The sequence below is a fragment of the Callorhinus ursinus genome, unplaced genomic scaffold (genome assembly GCF_003265705.2).
Source record: "Callorhinus ursinus isolate GAN/ISIS: 27379988/994484 unplaced genomic scaffold, GSC_fseal_2.0 scaffold4, whole genome shotgun sequence".
Taxonomy (NCBI): domain Eukaryota; kingdom Metazoa; phylum Chordata; class Mammalia; order Carnivora; family Otariidae; genus Callorhinus; species Callorhinus ursinus.
Genome location: NW_027397066.1, coordinates 58,795,782 through 58,820,299, shown reverse-complemented (window position 1 = coordinate 58,820,299; position 24,518 = coordinate 58,795,782). Strand labels below are relative to the sequence as shown.

The window sequence follows — 24,518 nt, the reverse complement described above, 5'->3', positions numbered from 1 at the left end:
GGACTGGCAGTCCGATGATGAAACAGTATTATTTAAGGAAAACTTTACTTCAAAAGTTGCCCCAACTGTACTGTGAAATATCAGAAATGTTTTCCCTTCTCTTGTCCATTCTCTAATTTTCCTTGCTGCCCATTTCAGATTAAGTCTACTTGAGAAAGGAGTAAATCAATGATCCTTAATTGGGTTCAAATTGAGCAAGGCTCCAAGTAACCATAGATGGACTTTATCTTGCCACCTCCTGGGTGGATAAGGTAGCTAGTTATTTTTGTTCATCTGTGCAAAGGCTGCAAGATGTTTTGTTGACAAGAGAAGATACAAAGACGAGGATTAAATCTTAAATATTTCCAAAAGCTCTGGGCTTCTCAGAAATAAGAAGCATTCATTACTTTCTTCAGAAATTCGGTCTGGGCTCAGCAAAACAACAACAAAAATCTTTTTAGGGGTTAGCTATTTTAAATAAGTTTTTTGAGAAGTCATTTATCTGATACTGCAGAGGTCCTTTATGAAAATTAGACTTCAAATGCTGTACTTAACAGTTGTCATTTACTATACTGTTTTTTGACTACCATTACCTTCATACCTTTTCTCTTCTAATTTAGGAGAATATCCACTTCTTCATGAGCCACAATATCTTTCATTCTCATTTAATATATATTAGAAACTCAATGATTGCTGCTTTAATAGGAATAATTGTGATGTATTTGTATGTTTGTGGTTTATATACTTTGAAGATAATCAAAACCCTCTGTTGGCCTCCTTTATCATCACTTGAACAAATAACAAAGACTCATCATTTGACATGTGTCTAAGATGATGTTCATATTGACGTAAAAGTCAAACACACACACACACACACACACACACACACACACACACCACCACCAACAACAACAACAACAATGCTATGGTCCAAATGTTTGTGCTCCCCTCCCCAGATTCATATGTTGAAATTCTAACACCCAGTATGATTGTATTAGGAGGACAGGCCTTTAGGATGTAATTAAGTCATGAGGGCAGATCCCTCATGAATGTGATTAGTGCCCTTATAGAAGAATCCCCACTGAAGTCCCACAACCCTTCCTACCAAATGAAGACACAGCAAGAAAGTGCCATCTATGAACCAGGAAACAGGTTTTCACCAGACACTGAACCTGCCAACACCTTGAACTTGAACTTCCCAGTGTCCAGAACTGTGAGCAATACATTTCTGTTGTTTATAAGATCAAGAGAAAAATAAGAATAAAATGTATCTTATAGTTGATTTCTTGCTACAAATTTTTTTCGTAAATCTGATTATGAATTCTCAGTGAATAACTACTTTTATGCATTTTTGAAACATTGCCATAAAAGGCGGTGTGGGGATGAGCAAAATGGGTGAAAGAAGTGGGGAGGCATAGGATTCCAGTTACGGAATGAATAAGTGATGGGGATGGAAGGTGGAAATGCATAGGGAGTGTAGTCAATAATATTGTAATAGTATTGTATGGTGATAGATGATAGCGACACTTGTGGTGAGCATAGCCTAATGTACACAGTTGTCAAATCAATATGTTGTATACTGGAAACTAATGTAACATTGTGTGTCAAAAATTAAACTTCAATTTAAAAGCATTTAATTAAAAATTTGCAAAAAAAAAAAAAAAGCCAAAAACCTCATCTCCTTGGCCACAGTTGATGAAATTTTTTTTTAAGAATTGAGAAATTGATCCTACTGACATAAGAGGTGTTGTAATACCAAAACAAAAATCACAAAATCCTAGAAATTCTGGCTAAAGCTGGGCTATGAGTATCATACTAACCAGTTGGGATTTTAAAGCATGGCTTCCGCTGGGGAGTAAATTGACAAAACCACTTGAGTAAAATGCTTTGCTTTGAATCATTTTGGTTTCCAAAAAATTCAGCATTAGTAAATCAGACTGCCAAGTCATTTTCTTTGGAACTGAATGTATGTTGGAAACAGCTTTTATTTTTCCCTAATTTAAATTTGAGAACCAGACCGGTGAATGCTATGACCAGGCATTATGTCATAGAAAAGGGGAAAATAGTAGTCGCTAATGTACTAGGAAAAAAACAAAGCTGGTTTCTCTCATATTATGATTAGGTACAAATTAGTTGTTAGTAATAAATGAAAGTTATGAAAGTTTGATATGAAGTGTTTCCAATTAGCTTTCTATGAATTTTTGAAAATAAAATCATAATGTAAATTTAGGCAGTACAATTGGTGAAGGAAAAAACTGGTAAGTTGAACTTTATTAACATTAAAATTTTCTGTTCTGCAAAAGACACTACCAAGAGAAGGAAAAGACCAGACCAGGATTAAATATTGGTGAAAGACATATCTGATAAAGGACTGTTTTCCAAAATATACAAAAAATGCTTAAAATTCAACAATAAGAACACAAATAATATGATTTAAAAAATCACACAAAGACCTTAATAGATGCTGCACTAAAAATATATGTATACAGATGGCAAATAAACATATTAAAAGATGGTGCACATCATATGTCAACAGGGAAATGCAAATTAAAAAAACAATGATATATCACTATACATATATTAGAATGACCAAAATCTAGAGTATTAGTATTGATTACACCAATTGCTGGTGAGGATGTGGAGCAGAAACTCTCATACACTGCTGTTGGGAATGCAAAATGTCAGTTTCTTATAAAACTAAACATACAGCTCAACAGTCATGTTCCTTGGTGTTTACCCAAAGGAGCTGAAAATTATGTCTGCACATAAATCTGTAAATGGGTGTTTAAAACAGCTTTATTCATAATTGACAAAACTTGGAAGCAAGCTAGATGCCCTTCATTAGGTTAACAGATAAATAAACTGTGGTAGATCCAGACAATGGAATATTATTCAGTGCTGAGAAAAGACATGGAGGAAGTTTAAATGCATATTTAACCCAATCTGAAAAGCGATACGATTCCACCTGTATGACATTCTAGAAAAGGCAAAACTATGGAGACAGTAAAAAGATCAGTGGTTGCTAGGGTTTAGGGGCTAGGGAGAAGGAGCACAGAGGATATTTAAAGCAGTGAAACTATTCCGTGTGATATTGTAATGGTTGATACCTGCCATTCTACATTTGTCCAAACCCATAGAATGTAGACACCAAGAATGAACACTAATGTAAACCTTGGACTCTGGATGATAATGATGCATCCATGCAGGTTCAGCAGTTGTAACAAGTGCACCATTCTGGTGGGAGATATGGATAACAGAGGAGGCTATGCATATGTCAGGGCAGGGGGTACATAGCAAATCTCTGTACTTTCTTCTCAATTTTGCTGTGAACTTAAAACTGCTCTAAAAATAAAGCCAATTTTAACATTTAAAAAATTAATTTCTAAAAAGAAAAAAGATGTTTCTTCAGCCATTCATTAATCATTGCCCTATTTGGATGCTATTTCTATGCCACTAACTTTTTGTGTAACCTTGAACAACTTATCACTTCTTTAAATGACAGTACCGATACCTTTTTTTCTTCATAAAACTATTGAGAGGAACAATAGTTATTATGAAAGCTTTTAAAAATATTTTTTATTTTTATGTTTTTAATTGAGATAGAATTTGCACAGTGAAATGCATACATCTTAAGTGTGTAGGTCAATGAATTTTGGAAAATGTAAATGATTAATCAAGATAGAGAACATTTTCATCCTCTCAGAAGATCTGTGCTTATTTATTCAATCTCTCTTTTCCAGAAAAAAACACTATTCTGATTTGTAGTTTTGTCTATGCTTAAAATTTACATAAAGGGAATTATCCAGTGTGTACTCTCTTGTACTCTTTGGTTTCTTTTGCTAAACTTAGTATCTGTGAGATTCATCCATGTTACTGTAAATATTAATACCACACTCCTTTTTATTTGGTAGGATATTCCTTTAGTAACTGACATGAAGTATTCAATTGTACAAAGTTGGCAAAATTTGTTTATCCATTAGTTTGTGGATGGACATTTGGATCTTTTCCAGTTTTGGGTTAGCAATTTGACTATTATGAATAAAGCAGCTAAAAACATTATAAAATATTTTTGTGCATTGTTGGATAAAGATAGCCATAAATGTATTCCCTTTCTTCTCATTGAAATGTGGCATCTATCTGAATCTGAACTGTTTCTGTGACTGGTTTTGATCAATATAATTTGGCAGAAATGATACTGTGTAACTTCTGAAAGTATGTCCACTGCTTCCACCTCTGTTGGTTTAGAACCCTCCTTCTTGGAACCCAACTGCTGTGCTGTGAGAATCCTAAGTTCTATGCAGAGACCATATGAAAGAGACCCCAGGCACACCAGCTGATTTCCTCAGCTGAGCTCCCAGCTAAGAGTCAGCACCAACTGACAGTCATGTGAATGATCATCTTGTACACGCCAGCCCAGTCAAGTTTCCCGAGGACTGCAACTCTAGCCACCCAGAGCCAAAGGACCACCCAGATGAGTTCAGGCAACCCAGATAATCCTGAGATGATCAACAGTTATTGTTTGAAGTCACTAAGTTTTGGGATAAGTCTTTTACACAGAAATATATAAATAAAATAGATATTTTCATTTCTTTTGGATAAGTATATAGCCTGGAATTGCTAGACCATGAGACATGTATATATTTAACTTTACAAGAAACTTCCAAATTATTGTACTTTCACCAGCAAAGTAAGAGTGCTATGATTAGCCTATGTCTTCATCACCTATCTTTTTAAAAATTTTAGCTTCGGTTAGGCGTTTAGTGGTAAATAATCATGCTTTTAATTGCTATTTTACAACACCTTTCCAAGTGCTTTGCTATTTGTAAATCTTCTTTGGTGAAGTATATTTTCAATCTTTTGCCTATTTTGTTTTAAATTGGTTTGTCTTTCTACTATTGATTTGTAGAAGTTCATTATATATTCTAGTTACAAGGCCTTTGCTTGATAGAGAAATGTGTTGTGATTTTTTCCAGTCTATAGTTTGAATTTTCATTTTCTTAAGAGTGTCTTTGAGGAACAGAAGTTTTAAATTCTGATGAAGTTCAATTTGCCAATTTTTTCTTTTATGATGAATTTTTTAAGTCCCCTCTAAGAAATTGTTGTCTACCCCAAGGTTGAAATATATTCTCTTGGGTTTGATTCTAGAAGCTTTACAGTTTTAGCTTTTGTGTTCAGGTATATGAACTGTGTCAAATTAAGTTTTGTTTGTTTTTAAGATTTTATTTATTTATTTGACAGAGAGAGACACAGCTAGAGAGGGAACACAAGCAGGGGGAGGGGCAGAGGGAGAAGCAGACTCCCTGCCAAGCAGGGAGCCTGATGCGGGGCTCGATCCCAGGACCCCAGGATCATGACCTGAGCTGAAGGCAGATGCTTAACTGACTGAGCCACCCAGGCGCCCCTCAAATTAAGTTTTTATGAGTCATTCAAAGTAGTGGTTGTGTTTCATTGCTTTATATTTGTTTCCATAGAGATATCCATTAATTCTAGCAAAAATTTTTGAAATCTTTTCCTATAGGCTTTCCTAGAAGCCGTTATAAAGATTCAGTTAATGGTATATATGTGTGTCTACTGCTGTACTTTACTTGGTTTCATGGATCTATTTATCTTTTCTTATACCAAGAACAGCGTCCTCATTAATATAACTTCCTAAGTCTTGAAATCATATAGTGTGATTCCTCCAATTTTGTTCTTCTTTTTCAAAATTGTAGGCTGTGATAATTCCTTTGCTTATCCATATAAGTGATGAAAGGCATGTGCCAATTTCTCAAAAAAGAGCTTGCTGGGATTTTTCTTTAATATTGTACTGAGTGTGTATATCAGTTTGGGGAGAATTTTCATTTCCACAGTTTTGAGTCTTCTAATCTAAGAACACAGCATAAATATCTTGCCACTTATTTGGATCTTTTTTTCTGTGTGCTATGTTTTATAATTTACAGTGTAGAATTTTTTATCTTTTTAAAAGTTATTCTTTCTTTGTTTCAAGTTTATTTAAATTCTAGCTAGTTCACATATAGTGTAATACTAGTTTCAGAGGTAGACTTTAGTGATTCATCACTTACAAGTAACACCCAGTGCTCATCACAAGTGCCCTTCTTAATCCCCATCACCCATTTAGCCCATCCCTGCCCGGCTCTCCTCCAGCAACCCCGTTTGTTCTCTAGAGTTGAGTCTGTTTCTTGGTTTGCCTCTCTGTCTCTCTCTTCCCTTAGCTCATTTGTTTAGTTTCTTAAATTCCACATATAAGTGAAATCATATGCTCTTGCACTATTGGTGGGAATGCAAACTGATGTAGCCACTCTGAAAAACAGTACTGAGGTTCCTCAAATAGTTAAAAATAGAACTCCCCTACGATCCAGCAACTGCACCAGTAGGTATTTACCCAAAGGATACAAACATAGTGATGCAAAGGGACACATGTACCCCAATGTTTATAGCAGCATTATCAACAATAGCCAGATTATGGAAAGAGCCCAAATGTTTATCAACTGATGAATGGATAAAGAAGTTGTGGTATACATATACAATGGAATATTACTCAGCTATAAAAGAGAATGAAATCTTGCCATTTGCAATGATGTGGATAGAGCTAGAGTATATTATGCTAAGTGAAATGAGCCAGTCAGAGAAAGACAAATACCATATGATTTCACTCATATGTGGAATTTAAGAAACAAAAGAAATAAACACAGAGGGGAAAAGAGAGAGTTCTTAAAGTCTTTTTTTTTCTATGCAATTTATTTAGCAATTAATTTTATTTTATTATGTTATGTTAGTCACCATACAGTATATCAGTTTTTGATGTAGTATTCCATGATTCATTGTGTGTTAAATTCATTCTTAAGTAATTTATAATTTTGATACTATTGTAAATAATATTTTAAATGTTTTATTTACAAGTATTTGCTGCTAGAATACAGAAATAAAACTTTAATATATTGACTTGATATCCTGAAATCTTACTACCTTCACTTATTAATTCTCACAAATCTCTCTCACTCTCTCTCTCTACTTCTCTTTCTCTCTCCTTTATTAGATCCCCCAATGGTATTTATCTTATAACTAGAAGTTTGTACCCTTTGGCCAACATCCTCCCACTCCCTCCACCCCTTAGCCCCTGGCAACCACATTCTACTCTCTGTTTCTATGAGTTTGGTTTTTTGTAGATTACACATGTAAGTGATATACAGTATTTGTCTTTCTTTGTCTGATTTGTTTCACTTAGCATAATTTTCTCAAGGTCCATCCATGTTGTTGCAAATGGAAGGATTGCTTCCTTTTTAATAGTTAGATAACAATCCATTGTATATATACATATATACCACATTTTCTTTATTCATTTGTCTGTCAATGAACACAAGTTGTTTTCACATCTTGATTATTGTGAATAATGCTGCAATGAGCATGTGTTATACAAATATCTCTTTGTGGTAGTGATTTCATTTCCTTGACAGAAGTGTGATTGCTGGATCATATGTTAGTTATATTTTTAATTTTCTGAGGAACCTCCATACTGTTTTCCTTAGCAGTTATACCAATTTTCCTTCCCTTTAACAGTGAAAAAAAAAAGTTTCCTTTTCTCCAGATCCTTGCTAACACTTGTTATTTCTTGTGTTTTTGATAATAGCCATTCTAACAGGCAGGCAGTGATAATCTCATTGTGGTTTGGATTGCATTTCCCTGATGATTAGAGTGATGTTAAATGGCTTTTCACGTACCTGTTGGCCATTTGTATGTCTTCTTTGGAAAAATGTTTATTCAAGTCTTCCACCTATTTTTATATTAGATTATTTGATTTTTGTTTGATTGTTATTGAGTTGTTTGAGTTCCTTACATATTTTGGATATTAACTCCTTATCTGATATATGGTTTGCAAGTATTCTCTTCCATTCCATATGTTCATTTTATTGATTGTTTTATTACAGTTTTCCACACAAAAGATTATTTAATCTGTAAATAAAGGCAGTTTTACTTCTTTTCGTCCAATCTTTTAGGCCTTTATTTCTTTTCCTTGCCTATTGCCCTGGCTAAAACCTCCAGCATAATGTAATATTGAAATAGTGAGAATGGATACAATTTCCTTATTCCCTTTCAAGTAGGTGAAGTTGATTGATAGGGTTGTTGAAAACATCTGTTTATTAACTGATATTTTTGTCTGCTTCCATCAATTACTAAATGATATTAAAATCTCTGTGTTGAATCTCTGAGTTTTTTTTCATGTAATTTAAAGTTTTGTATTAGGCACATACATATTTTGGATTGTTATGTTTTCTTGATGAATTGACCCTTTATCATTATGAAATGTTCTCTTTTTTATCTCTGATATTTCAGTGTGAAAAACTCCTTTTCTTGAAGTTGTTTTGGTTAATATTAATAATGCCACTCTAGGCTTCATAGGATTACTTATTGCATAGTATGGTTTTTTCCATCCAGTGACTTTCAATGTATATGGGCCTTTACATTTAAAGTGCATTTCTTCTGGACAATATGTAATTTTGTCCTGTTTTGTTTATTCCGTCTGACAATCTCTGTTTTCTCCCCCCAAGTTTTTATTTAAATTCCAGTTAGTTAACATACAGTGTAATATTAATTTTAGGTGTAGAATTTAGTGATTCATCACTTATATACAACACCAAGTGCTCATCACAAGTTCTGCCTTTTTATTGGAATTTAAAAAAAAAATTTAAGTAATCTCTACACCTGATGTAGGACTCGAACTTACAACCCCAAGATCAAGAGTTGCATGCTCCACCAACTGAGCCAGCCAGGCACCCCTACACACTTGCAATCTTAGCACACAAATATCAAGGAGGAAATAAGCTACCATTCATGGAAGATCAGCACTTTTCTCTAGGGCACATGCAACTTCTACAGAATTTTCCTTAAAATGTTATCAGTTTCAGTCACTTTACATTAATGTAATTATTGGTGTGGCTAATTTTAAGACTACCATGTTTTTTGTTTACTAATTATAAGGTTTTTTTGGATCTATGTTCTAATTTTCATGCCTAGTCACTGAAGTTATTTTTTTTAGTGAAGTTATTTCTAATGTTGCATTTTTTAGTTCTAAAATTTCCATTTTTATAGTTGCCATTTTCTTATTAATATGTCTCATCTATTCACTCATGATTATATTATTTTTTAAATTCTTGAAAATGTTCATAATAGTTGCTCTAAAATCCTTGTATGCCAATTCCAACATCCACTTTACCTTGGGTCTAATTTAAATGATCTCTTTCTTTTTTACTTTTGTCATATTTTTCTGCTTCTTCATATGTCTAGTCATATTTGATTACAGGCAGAACATTGTATATGTAACATTGTCAGGAGTTAGAATAATGTTGTTTTCTTTTAAAGGGTATTGGCTTTTTTTCTGAAAAGTACTACAGTATTGGTAGATTATTTTGGTCCTTGCAAGATGGGTTACTTTTCTATTTGTTTTTGTATTTAATCCTAGGATACGTCCTTTACACACATTATAGGTTTTGGTCATCTCACATGAATAATGGAGATATTCAACAAGGTCTCTACTCTTTCTAGACCAGAGCTGCACCATTCCTAGCACTACATGACCTCAGGTGGCACTATCCAGCTCACAGTCACACAGCAGTCCATATTTTCTAAGTCTTGGAGGCTCACTCTGTACCTGCCTTTTGCCAGGGCACTGCAACACTCTATTTCCCCAGTTCTCTGCCCCACCAATTGCAGCTAATTCAGGAATCCACTCTGCTTGAGCTCTATTTGGGTTCCTTGTCCTTGCAGGTTAAAGATCCCCTAACACAGAATGACAGAATTATTGAAGGGTTCACACCAGGTGTTTCCCTTCTCTCAATGATTATGATTCTTCACTGCCTATTGTGCAATGCCTGAAAGCTATTACCTAATAATTCTTGTTAGTTTTTAATTGTTTTTGGCAGAAGGGTAAGTTTAGTATCAGTTTTTCCATCATGGCCATGAAAGAAAGACCTAGAAAGCTTCTTACAAAGTGTAAGGAGCTGAACAGTGTTAAATGTTATTGGTAATATTGCTGTGTGGTGGTAAAGTTAAGTAAGATAGTATTTCGGGATGAGTCTTACAACATAACTTCATGGGTTCAAAACGTTAATTTCATTCATTCATCTGGGAGTTCACCTAAACATTAAATATTCCTTTTTCTTTGCCCACTTTAGCCTTTTTGTCTCTCAAGTCTGGGCAGAAGCTTCTAGGGGGAATGTCTTATTTTCTCGCCTTAAAATTTGTTAACTTCTGTTCTGTCACTAGCAAGAGATTTTCATTATATGTACATTTCATTTTTTCTTCATTTCATTTTTTCTTCTTGCAATGTACATAGATTATATGCCATACCATGTCATGACTAAGAAGGGTGAAATTTTCCCATAGTCAGCTATTTTATGCCTGCTTAGGACTCCTCAAATTCTATAAGTGTTCAGGGTACAACTACTGAATTTTACTAAGGACTGGCCTGCTGCACTTGGATCTGCATACACTCAGTGATGAGTGCAGTGGTTATGGTCCATAGCATTGACCAATTTTCATGCTTCCTTTCTATTTTTAGCTTTTTAAAATGTCTTCCTTCCTTTACCTATATATTGAATGGAGCATCTAGAATCTCTACCCCATACCAAATATCTGTAGGTAGCCATAACTCTTAACCAAATCTCAAAAACAAACAAACACACAAAACCCAGAAAGAATGCCCATGGCAGCATTATTGGGAACATTTCAAGTATAAAAGATTAGTACATATTTGTGTGTAGCTTTGAGTGTCACCAGTCTTGTGGCTTGGGATAGGAGGAGAATTAGTTTCTATTTAAATAACTAACTATTTCTGCGCTAGTACATGTTCAGACTTTCCTTTATATACTACCATTAACCCTCTAGAAGTATTTCGCTTTTTATTTTGAGATTATATATAGATGGGACCTTGAAAAATGGGTTGTCCACATGGCATGTTTTAGAAAGAAGCTGAGTAAAATTTAGATGAATAGATAGTCATGATTACTTCATGATGCTCAATGAATGACATACTGGATGATGCTAAGGGTATGTCTTCAATGGTGGTTACCAGAAAAAAGCATATAATTTTTCAACATATGTGATATATAGGGCTCATTGACTGGAGATGGATGATTTGCAGGTTTTAGGGTAGGTTCCATGTGACTCCCCAGAACTGACAATGTTCAGTAGAATCTGCTCACTTTGCTGCTGTTGGCAGATAGAAGGGGGACACATCAGTTAATATTTCAAAATATTATCCCATTGCATAAACCTGTTACAAGACTGCAATAGCTGACTCTAATAATCCTTTAACTTTGACTTAAATGTACACAATATAAGTGGCAAGGTCTAATTAAATCTCTCTGGTTTTATATTCAATAGACATGTCTCACATTTGCATTGGCTGTCTTCTGCCATTTGGGGCCAATCAATCAATCAACCAATCAAACCTGGACTCATCCCAGTTTTAGATTCCCTTCTCTTCCTGGATTATTAACTTGTAAAGTAATATGGTTAGAATAAAAGATAAGACTTCTAGGGAAAAATTAGTCCTGATTTATTTATCTAAAGTTTTGGTTTGCCTAGAATGACTGTTTTTGTTTTGTTTTGTTTTGTTTTGTTTTTATCCTTCTTAAATGCTTTTCTCTTGTTCTTCCCTTATTATTTTGGCTCAGGTTCTTTCATCCTGTATTTTTTTGAGAATTTTTTTTTACTGAGAAGGTTCTTTAGCATCTTTTTTTGCCATCATCTGACTTACAGAATATGTTGAAGTTACAATCAGTAAGATTGCCAAATACCTTTGTCCATCTGTGTTTACCTTTGCTCTGGTAAAGACACAGGTAAGAGAGCAAATTGCTGTCAGTTCATACTTGACCTATTCTATACTGGACATATTCTCCCTGAAAACATTTGTTGTTTTTCTCAAGGAAGAGATTGTGGAATGTTGGGTCATGAGCTGATTTATTCTTGGGGAAAAAAAATCCATAAACTCTTATTCCTCTTTATCCTGATATAATGAATTTATAGATCTTTAAAATTAATATTAGAATTAAAACTAAGGAGTTGTTTAGAGTCCAGCAATGGCATCCCAGGGTCCTTTATCAATTATGCCCTAAAACCTTATATGTCTAACCACAAACAAATCTCAAAACAACAACAAAAAATCATATCCTTATAAGCAAATAGACATCCTTGCGTTATGACCACAGGTTTTGAGGAGCTAAAAAGACTCTGTCTAACTGACAAGCTGATCTTGAAATTCATATAGAAATGCAAGAGACCCAGAATAGCTAAAGCAATCTTGAAAAAGAACCAGTTGGAGAACTCATATTTCCCAATTTCATAACTTACTACAAAGCCATAGTAATCAAGGTTATGTGCTACTGGCTTACAGGTAGATACATAGATCAATGAAATAAAGTTGAGAGTCCAGAAATAAATCTGTACATTTATGATCAACTGATTTTCAACAAAGGGGTCATGACAATTAAATGGGGGAAGAAACTCTTTTCAACAAATGGTGGTGGACAACTGGATATGCATGCACATACAAAAGAATGAAGGGACATCTACCTTACCTTATATGCAAAAAAATAACTCAAAATGAATCAAAGACATAAATAAAAGTGCTAAAACTATAGCTTCTTAGGTGAAAATATAAATGTCATAGATGTTAGTCTGCAGGACCTGCAATTAAATAATGGTTTCTTAGGTATGACACCAAAAGAACAAAGAACCAGAGAAAAAACAGATAAATTATATTTCATCAAAATAAAAGACTTTTGTCACAGGACGTTATAAAGAAAGTGAAAGGGCAATCCACATAATGGTAGGAAATATTTGCATATCATATATATGATAAGCATCTAGTATCCAGAATATATGAAGAACCCTTATGACTCAATATAAAAAGACAACCCAATTAAAAATGGACAAAGTATTAGAATGCATGTTTCTTCAAAGAAAATATACAAACGGCCTTTGTCTTTCTCTGATTGACTTATTTTACCTAGTATAATACTCTCTAGCTCCATCCATGTCATTGCAAGTGGCAAAATTTCATTCTTTTTCTATGGCTGAGTAATATTCCATTATCTATACATATATACACCACAACTTCTTTATCTATTCATCAGTCGATGGACATTTGGGCTGTTTCCATAATTTGGCTATTGTTGATAATGCTGCTATAAACATTGAGGTGCGTGTATCTCTTTGAATTAGTATTTTTGTATCCTTTGGATAAATACCTAGGAGTGCAATTGCTGGATGGTAGGGGATTTCTGTTTTTAACTTTTTGAGGAACCTCCATACTGTTCTGCAGAGTGCTGCACAGTTTGCTTTCCCACCAACAGTTCAAGAGCATATGATTTCACTCATATGTGGAATTTAAGAAACAAAGCAAATGAGCAAAGGGAAAAAAAGAGAGAGAGGCAAACTGAGAAACAGACTCTTAACTATAGAGAACAAACTGATGGTTACCAGAGGGGAGGTGATTAGGGGGATGGGTTTTATAGGTGATGGCACTTGTGATGAGCACTGGGTGTTGTATGTAAGTGATGAATCACTAAATTCTACTCCTGAAACTAATATTACATTATATGTTAACTAACTGGAATTTTAAATAAAGACTTGAAACTAAAAACAAAATGAAATAAAAGGATGAACTTTCTGGCATGTGAGTATATCCTAATAAAAAAATAAATAAAAAATATTTGGGGATCCTGTCCTTGCACTACTGAATCAGAATTGAGGTGGTGGGATAGTTGCTAGGAATTTGTATTTTAACAAGCTCTCCAGAAGATTCTTGTGCACACTAGGTTTGAGAAGTCCTTTTGCAAAACATTAAATAGTTTTATTTATTTATTTATTTTAAAGATTTTATTTATTTATTGGAGAGACAGAGAGCGTGGGGGGGAGGGGCAAAGGGAGAGGGAGAAGCAGACTCCCCACTGAGCAGGAAGCCCACCAAGGAGCTTGATCCCAAAACCCTGAGATCATGACCTGAGCCAAAGGCAGACGCTTAACTGACTGAGCCACCCAGGTGCCCCATAAAACATTAAATAATTTTAAAAAGACTCTAACAAACTAGTGCTTGTAATGACCTTTCTGGCACCTTTTTCTCATTAAGGCTTCAGAGTATATCCTTATAGAGCTTTATAACAATGAAAAATTTTTCACAAGTTTATAGTAATAACAACAACAACAATGCCTATCATAGGTGCCAAACAGATTTTTAAAAATCATATAGTCAGATCACAGCCCCTCATGTTCTCCAAATACTTTCTGCTGACTCAATGCCATGTAAAGGCTTTTATTTTCTCTTGGTCAGCTCTTTCTCTTATTCCCCTCAACAATAAATTCCTGATCTGGTCTCTTCAATTCCTGATCTACTCACTCTCTGGTAGAAAGTTCCTCAATTCACATCTCCTTGTCTTCAGACTTCTCTATATTTGCACCTAGCTTTGTCTTCTTCCCATTCATTCATTCGGGTGTTAATTTTAGCTGTTCTGACAGCTAAATCATTGTAGTTTTGATTTATATTCCCCCAGTGGGTGATGTTGAGCATCCAATTCATTCATTCTTATACTCAATTTCTATTCATTGAAAAATTCTAGTGAGCTAGGAGCACTAGGAGCTAAATATACAATGATGAACAGGGTGGCCAACTTATAATCTAATGAAAGAAGTAAAAATAAAACAGTCAAGGAAACAAGATAGAGATTGCAATATGCAATAGATGCTATGAAGGAGGCAGAGTAATTTCATAGCTTGGTAAAAAGTAACATGGGCTGGGAGTGCTTACATTAAAATAATGGTCAATGAAGAGATGACATATTAAGCTGACTCCAGAAGCATACTCAAGACTGAGACCTGCAAACAGCTTACTGAAGAGGGCTTCAAACAGAAAGAACAGTGAGGGCAGAGGTAGGAAAGAACGTGTGTGTGCGTGTGTGTGTGTGTGTGTGTGTTTGACCATCATAAATCTGTTTTGTTTTGTTTTGTTTTAGATTTTATTTAAATTCAAGTTAGTTCATATATAGTGTATCATTAGTTTCAGGGGTAGAATTTAGTGATTCATCAGTTGCATATAACACCAGTGCTCATTACATCAAATGCCTTCTTTAATGCCCATCACCCAGTTACCCCATCCCCCCACCCCAAGCCCCTCCATCAGACAGAGAGGGAGGCAAACCATAAGTGACTCTTAACTATAGGGAACAAACTGAGAGTTGTTGAAAAGCTTGTGTTTTAATAACTAAAAGAAGGCTGACAATGGCTAGAACTTGGTTAGAAAGAGGAAGAGTAGTGAGTGAGGTCAGAAAGATGAACAAGCCAAACCGTACAAAAATTTCTAGGCCAAGGAACAGAACTAATACTTTATTTTTTTTCCAGTGAAAAGCCTTTCAAAGACTTTATGTTGCAAGAGGATCTGACTCATTTTATGTTTTAAAAAACACCTAACTTCTGCATGAAACAGTAGTGTAAAATTTGGACACAGGCTGAGGCAGGAGGATCACCTGAGCCCAGGAGTTCTGGGCTATAGTGTGCTATGCCGATTGGGTGTCCCCACTAAGTTCAGCATCAATATGGTGACCTCCCGGGAGCAGGGAGCCACCAGGTTGCCTAAGGGGGGGTGAACCGACCCAGGTCGGAGATGGAACAGGTCAAAACTCCCGTGCTGATCAGGGGAGAAGGCAATTCTAACAATTTAGGTGAATAGTAGGCAAACTAGATAATTCATGAGAATGCCACATGTTTTTGTAACTGAAGTCATACTAAAATACAGCCGACAGTGATTTGCAGGCACCATGCCTATGACTGTTTTCATGCTATAATGACAGTATTGAATAATTTTGACAGGGACCATAGAGTCTTCAAAGCAAAAATATTTACCACCTAGTCCTTTACAGAAGAAGTCTGCCAACCCCTTGTCTAGATGAGAGATATGACATGGATGGGGAGGATATCAAATGGAGATGTAGAGATGTTGGAAGATTATGAATATACTTTGTAGATGCAACCTTCTCCACATGCTGATGGATTGGATGCAGGCAAAGAAAATTCAAGAATTACTTCTAGTTGTTTGATGGAAACAAGAGAGTGTATAGTAATACTATTTACTGAGAGGCAAAAGACTGGAGAAGGAACATGTTTAGATGGTTGTGGAATTAGGAATTCTCTTTAAGACATATAGAGTTTGAAATGCCTGTGATATATCCAAGTGGAAGTATCAAGGAGGAAGTTGTACAGGAGTGTGAAACTCAGAGAAGTGGTCTGTGGTGGAGCTCTTGTGTGAGTAACATCAGCATGAAGAATGACTTGTGGAACCTACCTAGTGAGAGAGCTAAGAAGTCATGGTCTAGAAAAGTGGCTAGAGGACTCTAATATTTAGTGGTTTCCTGTCTGAGAGTATTTGTCCTCACGTTCAAGTTGTTTCCTTTTTTCTGCATTTCTGATCCCTTCTTATCTCCAGGATTTGGCTCAGTACTTTATATAGATTTTCTATCATCCCTATAACAAATGCTATTATGCTATTAATACTCTTTGTGTACATATAAGGAAAACACAGTTCCAGAGAGCTTAATCATCTTGCTACATATCTTGTCAATGGTAGTTTCTGATTCCAAGGCCCATGACCTTTCCTTTTGCCACATTGTTTCCCAGAGGAAGTCTTTAGGCCATATTGGGTGAGATGTGGCTAGAGAGTGCTGTCAGCTATCACTTCTTCTTGCTGTTCACACCGTCCTGGAGTGCAATCTGCTTTACATTATATATAAAAACTTCACAAAACTGGCCCTTTTCAGAGACCTATTCAAAGAGACCTCATGCAGACTCTGTTGTGGTTCTAATATTTTGCTAAAGGCAATGATGTCATTAGTTACAGATAACAAATAACAATTTAAGCAAAAAAAGACATGCATTAAAAAGATACTGAGAGGTTCATACAATTTCCAACAAGGCCAAAAAACCAGTCTCAAAAGATACACATCAAGAAAAATGTCCAAAACCACATAGCAGAACCAGGCTGGTGCAGACAACACAAGCTTCCCTCGATGGTCATGGACACCAGAGTTTGCATTACTCCTATACACTTGCAATGCTGGGCAGTGGATGCTTTCATGAGAACTGCTGCAGCCGAAACAAGACATAGCCACCATCACTGCCACTGTCCAGCTGGAATTACCCTACCTCCTCTAGATGGGTCTCACTACAGATATTTTCTTCAGTAAGTACTGAAACCTATCAAGGGCTTCTGATAACATCTCCTGAGACATCTATTTAAATGCATGAGAAACCTCATTGAGGAGACCAAGGAAGATTTTTCCCTATTTTTCATCTTCTGCTGGCACCCAGCATCTTAATTACAAATACTAATTTTGTAGCAAGCCAAAAAATTCATCTTGCTTGGCATGGGGGACAGCTTTTTGGCCAGTCTTAGGTAGACAATTAATAGTATCATACTCAATACATATTCATGTGCTTTTTTTTCAGAATATTTTTCAATTGGTAAGGCATTTGGATTTTGGGATCCTATAACTCTCTGACCAACTGTTAGCCAACAATTCTATAACAGATGTCTTTAGGTCACTAATCTTAAATAAAGCAATTATCCAATGTTTATTCTAATACTTCCATAGTCATTTAACGTTTTGATGTCATTTGCCTTGTGAATAGCCAATATTCATTTCATGTAGAGACAGTACAGTAACCCTAGCCATGAATTCCCCTTTGATACATTCTACTATCTACAGATCATTTAGCTTTCATCATTTAAAAGCTATTTGGACTCAATTCATAAGGTCTTCTGAAAAAGATCCTCAAAGTAGGTGAGGTAACTGATTTTTACTAGACTACTCTTGTGATAATGTACTAGGACCTTGGAGAGGATAAAAATAGCCTTATCGATGTCACTATTACTATAGTTCATGTTGGATTCCCACGTGATATAGCATTCATATGACCCATTCTTATACTGTTACAATATCACATTTTTAAAATTGAAGTATGATTAGCATACAGTTAGTTATACTAATTATATGAATTTCAGGTATACAATATAATTATTTAACAATTCTATACATTACTTAGTGCTCATCTGGATAAGTGTACTCTTAATCCCCTTTAAAAAATATGGAATCCTGGGATGCCTGGGTGGCTCAGTTGGTTAAACGTCTGCCTTCAGCTCAGGTCATGATCCCAGGGTCCTGGGATTGAGTCCCACATCGGGCTCCCTGCTCAGCTGGGAGACTGCTTCTCCCTCTCCCTCTGCCTTCCACTCCCCCTGCTTGTGCTCTCTCTCTCTCTCTCTGTCAAATAAATAAAATCTTTAAAAAAATATGGAATACTTCATGAATTTCATGTCCTTCTTGCACAGGGGCCATGTTAATCTTCCCTGTATTGTTCGAAATTTAGTTTATGTGCTGCTGAAGTGAGCACTGCAATCTCACAATTTAATCAAAGAATTTCAATTTCTCCCTAATGTACCCTAGATTGGAAAAGCACCAGTACTCAAACAACAAAGACCCACTTTTATTATTTAATGCATTTATTTCATAGACATTATTGATCATCAACTGTACGAGGGGAAAGGCTATTGTCTTATAACCTTAAGTGATAGGAAGGGCAGATAGTAATCAGAAAAAAGTCTTAGAAATTTTCCTTTCTTCTACCCTTTTTATTCTCTAATTGATAGAGGCTTATCAGTTAGAGAATAGACTTTAGCACTTCAAAGTTTAGTTTGCCATTAAGAGACTAAATCTCTATATATTTCTATCACTATGGCCCTTCTCTGGTTCTGAGAGGCCTTTTCTTAGTTCCAAGCAATTCTCCCATGGTGGTAGTAGTTACCTCATGGTGGTAGCAGAGATGCAAGAATGCCACTGGGACCTTGGTTTTTCAAGGACTGAGGATATGTAAACTCTACTTAGGGAAGGAATGCTGGCTAGCCACAAACCCCAAAGCTTTTAATGTGGAAGTCATGATTTCAACATGCTGTCATGACCACATTGATGTCCATAACCAAGGTATGAGCTGAGATTCCAGAAATGTCTTTGTAATCTTCTCCTTTTGTCCCTATTTTAAACCTTGAATACTACTTCCCTATCTTGCTTCTCCCAAATTTTAGTTACTGCCACCAAAAATTAGGGTGATGGGGTGGTCACTCAACATTCTCAGTTCATCTATGTCTACACAGAAGACTTACTTAGCTTCATCTAGCATCTGTTCTCGTATTTCCTAAGTGAACTTAATCTTCTAGAATTTGCTCCATTAATCCTCTCTCCACTGTCTTCAGAAATAGCTTTTTCAGCATCAGCACATAAGAGATTTCTGTTTTCTCCTGTCCTTTGGTGGATTTAACATACATATCTCTTCTTTTCCATTCATTTCCTTTCCCTTTCCTTTCCTTTCCTCTCTTCTCCATATTCCAAATATCTCTTCAATAGTCTTTAATAGTAAGGCCACAGTCTCAGAGATATTCATAATCTTTGGTCATTGAACAACCTCCAGAGGAGAACCTTGTCAACAGATTTTCATAAGTCTCTTTCTCTTTTAGCTCATTATTTCAGCTATCTTTCCCTAGGATTATGTAGCCTCCTACAGAAAGATGTAGTCCTGTGACTACAACCATGGTTTTTGATATATCAGAGAGTCTGTCATGAACATTAAGACCTATCCCATCACTGATCCTGAACTATAGCCCAAATTTCAGAGAAGTCTGCCTGGAAAACTAAGAAAAACTGGAGCTTCTATGTACTGAAAAATTCCCTCCTTTTCATTTGTTTTTAAACTTTGGCAACCATAAGTACTGACTTAGAGATTAGTTCCTAAGGGATCCTCTTCCTTTGCCACCTTGGACAGTTCCCACAAACCCTAGGTGTCCCTCTCTCTCAGAAGCTATGTATTCATCTAAAGGCTCTGATACAGGAAGAGAAGTGGTTTAACAACTGCTCCATAATCTCTAGGTGGTCCTGTTGATACCAGCAGACATAGGAAGGGCCAATATGAACTCTTCAGTTTGTTAGTTCATATAACCCTTTAGTTCACAATTTAGCAGCCATGGGAAGGATGTCCCCACAAATTCTATCTAGGGATAGTGATGTCTGAGATGGGGAAATGTGTGATTCCTCTCTCCTTCTTTATGCCTGAGGCATCACAGGTGCCTGAAATACACAATGTTTAAAGCCCTAAATGCAAGTGTCAAGGCTATCATAGGCTAGGTGGGCTTTTGGCATGTAAGATGTTATTAAGTTATGAAGTCTATTATTCTCTAGAAATGACTCATTAATTTACATTCCTACTCACCCCTAAACCATTTTCAGATGTTAGTTTCCAGGCATGTAAGAAGTTGTCCCAGTTATCCGGATCGAGAATAACACTGACAAGAGATAACCTGCTGTGGTTGCATGTTTTATGTTTGCCTTGTGTGTTGCCTTTCTATTACCTCCCTGTGCCTCAATGACTAGGCCAACACTCTACCCTGTGTGAGGAGTTAAAGAGCATGAGAGACTTTTCCTCCTGATTTATCAACAGTGCAGCCTTGTTCATTTCTTTTTTTGTCCTCTTCTTATCACAGAAAGACTTGCCAGGGGAGTTGCTCCACTCAGCTGTAAGCCTGGACAAGACCTTATCTTGCTATAGCCCTAGTTGGTTGATTGATGATTGTTTTGCTTATGCCACAGTTGGCCACCAAAACAGGGACTTGCATTAGCCTTCTTTCTGTATGGATGGACACATTTAGGGGGAGACTTTCCAAGACCTACTTAACATCCATCTTCAGAGCAGATGCCTTTCCCCAGAGTGCCACAACAGATGTGATTTGAACCTCAAATTTTACACTAAAACATTTGTTTCATGTTCAGCAATGAGATGATTTTGCTTCAATTTTTTACTTAAATATTTATTTGTTACTGGTCAACTCATCAAACACTGGGGCTTATGGAAAACCCCTGATACTTCATGACACAGGTAAGAATGAGCTGTCTGTTGATTTAGCAATATGAGATGTTGGAGTGCAAAATAGGAGATTCCCAATAAAAACAATATTAATGCCCAACTGTGCATTTCCGTTTCTGAGATCAGTCATCTCTAAGTTGGGTTTCGCCAACCTGGTTGCCTTAATCATGTTGATACTTGTGATACAAATCTTAGTATTTAATGTTTTGGTAAATACCAAAATTGTGAATTGGCTCCAAAATGATTCAAGCATGCTTATGAATCATAGAAATCTCAAATAGTATGGTTGGATATGAGCTAATATTTGGATTTACTAACATATTACAGGTGTATATATTGGAGAAATGGGTAGAAGATAGAAATGAGAGAGTAAATGTAATAAAACATATCCTTACAGTTTTTTGATTTACTATTGTGATTGAATAAAAAAATATAATTCTATATTTACATAATGCTATAATACATCTATCATTTCTCCAAAAGCAGGGATTATAAAGAGATCTCTCACTTGTACTTTTCTTCATCGTTTGATAGCCATGCTCACTAAAGCTGGAGTTAGTGGCCTCTGGCAATTGTTGCTGACACTTAATAAATTAGTCTTAACTATCCTTATGCTGCTAGGACACATGATACTGGTTTATAGCTGAAAAAAATAACAGGATATGGTGTAACATGACGCACTAAATCCTCTGCTGAATCAGGCTTTTGTTTTTCTCAACTATCTTCCTCTTTCATCTGGCAGTTGATCTAATTATATCTTACCTCTATTCATGAAACCTAAAGGTCTAACTAGGTTAACACTAGAAAGACTGTGACTGTTGCCATTCCTGTTGCCACTTACTTCTTCCTCTAAACAAGCACTTTAACAGGTAAGAAAGGCCTTACTTACCTGAATATTTGTTACAGATAAGCCCCAATTCTTGGCTCTCCTGATCCTTTTTTTTTCTCTTTCTTTCATTATTTCACCACTAGCCAGCCCCACCCTATCAGGTAATAATAAATAACAGCTAATATTTAATGACAACTACTTTGTGCAAAGTACATTTTATGAATTATATTAATTTAATCCTGCCAACAACAAACTCTTTTAACCCATTTTTAGATAGGAATATGGAAGTTTAGGGAGGTTCAGTGGCTTGGCTAAAATCACATGGGAATGTGGTGGAAGTGGAGCTCAAAATCAGGCCTTGTGACAGCAGAGCCCATTCAGGTAACTGACACCTGATAGTCTTCCTTGCCTCTCTCCCAAGGTCCATTTTACATATACACAACTTTACCTGCTGAGGATGGGATTTGACTTTTTACAGTGACAGGGCAGGTGTGTCAAAGTGTCAGCACTTTCCATGCTCTTGCCACTTGCCATCATCCCCATCCATTTGTTCATATCTGTCTCATCAGCTTTTCTCTATGACATTTGTTTATTCATCAACCACTTATTGAGCTTCTACTAAATACCAGACAATGCTCCCAGCACTGAAGATATAGCAATAAACCAATTAATGTTTCTCTCTCAAGGAATTGGGGGTGACATTTGATGAATAAGGAAAAAATAAGGAAAAAAATTGTGTGTGTATGTGTATTATAAAGTGTGTTCTAAGGAAGACTCTAATGCAATGATATTTGAGCAAAAGCCTGAAATAAGTGGACAAACTTAAAGGCTTTAGGAAAAAAAAGTATTCCGGGCATATAGAACAGCAGGTGCTAAGATCCCAAGGTAGGAGTTTGCTTTGTATATTTAAAAACAAGTGTATCTGAGCATTATTAGTAAGAAGTAGTTAGAGGTGGTAAGATTGGAAGATTTGTGACTTGTAGGGTATAATGAGAACTTTGGATTTTCTCTGAGTGAATGACAAAGCCATTTGGAAGATTTTAAACAGAAGAGTGAAATAACCTCTCTCACTTTTTAAAAGTATACCATGCACTATGTGAAAAATAGAACACAGGGAAGTGACGAAAGATGAAAAGAGATCAGTGTGAAATCTTTTACAACAATTCAGTTGCAAGATGATAATGCCTTCATTTATAGTGGGATCCTTATAACTGGTGAGAAGTTTTTGAGTTGGGGGTATCTTTGAGAGGTAGAGCTAATGGGACTTGAGGATGAATTGGATTCAAGGCATGATATGCATGATGTATTAAGAATGGCTCTGAGATTAGCATGAGCAAAGTGGAAGCATGAAGTTGCCATCATTGAGATAGGGAAACTCAAGAAGATTAGATGGGGGATGATTTGAGATTTAAAGTTGTATTTGGGTCATGTAATGTTAGAAATTCCTATTCATTCAAGTAAAAATTTAAAGTATTACACAGTTGGATATAGGATGTGTAGTAGAACAAGGGATTTGGTTTGAATTATGTAAAGTTGGGAGTGATTATCACATGGATGGTATTTACAATCAGAGAATTGGATTAAATCACTTATGGAAGTGACTACAGAATAAAGAAGAGAAGCCTCCTCTTAATAGTTCCTTATCCTAGTTGCACATCAGAATTCCCATGGGACCTTAAAATATATATACATATCAAAGTTCCACCACAGGCTCATCGAATCAAAATCTTTGAGAGCAGAACCCAAGAATCTTTATTGTCAATATCCCCAGGTGATTGATTATGTAGAAATTGACATGTGTTTGGGAATCAGTATTATAAGCCATTCTGTTTGTGTTATAATAGGAATTAATTTTTAATGCTGTGAAGACATGTCTCTCCATGTCCACTGTCATCTACTTAAATCCAAGCTATGGTTTTCCCTTACCCTAAGTGTTCTACTCACATCCATCCTTACCCCTATGTTTGCACAATTAGCGCAATAATTTTTTCAAAGAATAAATCTTCAGTGCATCTCATTGTTCTCAAGGGCAACAATCCTTAATGTGGTCCGCAAAATCATGCCTGGTATTGGCCATCTGTCTAACCACCTCATCAGGCATCAGCCACCTCCTTGCTCTCTGCACTACAATCAGACACTGGTCTTGCTTCAGGCCCAAGTATACATCTATTTCCTCTTGTCCCCCGGTTTTGCATTTGCTCTATCTTCTGATGATTTTATCCTCCCTTCTTTCACCTAATTAACTCTTGCTTGTCTTTTGACTTTGACTCAATCATCATTTCTTCAGAGAAGGCTTCTCTGACTTTTCTGACTAAACCAAATTCCTTACCCCCCCCGGTACCCGGTTATGAAATAAATTTAGGAAGTTATGATTAGGATTTTTAAAAAAAGGAAATAGAATAGAATGGAATAGAAAAATGTTGGAGTGGGTTGCATATAATAAAGATAAGTATTATCTTATAAACTTTTGTTTCTATATGTATTAATAGGTTGATGTACTCTCCCGGTAATACTTTTATAGTTACAATTTTTTTGTGCAATTACTAGCTTGTTGTTTGACATTCTCATTAGGTTGAAAGTCCAATGTGAGCAAAGGACTGTGTCTGTCTCCATTTTATCCATAGTCCCTGATCAAATGAATAGCCTTATCTAAGCACTCAAAGTATATTTATGGGAAGGAGGGAGGAAATAAGACAGGTGCGGGAATTTGTATTTAGGGCAGGGTAAGCCTGTACCATCACACTTTATAGTGTGG

General features: G+C 35.8%; 1 non-coding gene across 1 annotated transcript; it reads right to left on the bottom strand.

Annotated features, from left to right (window-relative positions):
• Positions 1–18,311: 18,311 nt before the first annotated feature.
• On the bottom strand, positions 18,312–18,417 carry LOC112836133 (U6 spliceosomal RNA). The gene has a single exon (XR_003211391.1). It is a non-coding gene; the product is annotated as a U6 spliceosomal RNA (small nuclear RNA).
• Between the last annotated feature and the right edge of the window lie 6,101 nt (positions 18,418–24,518).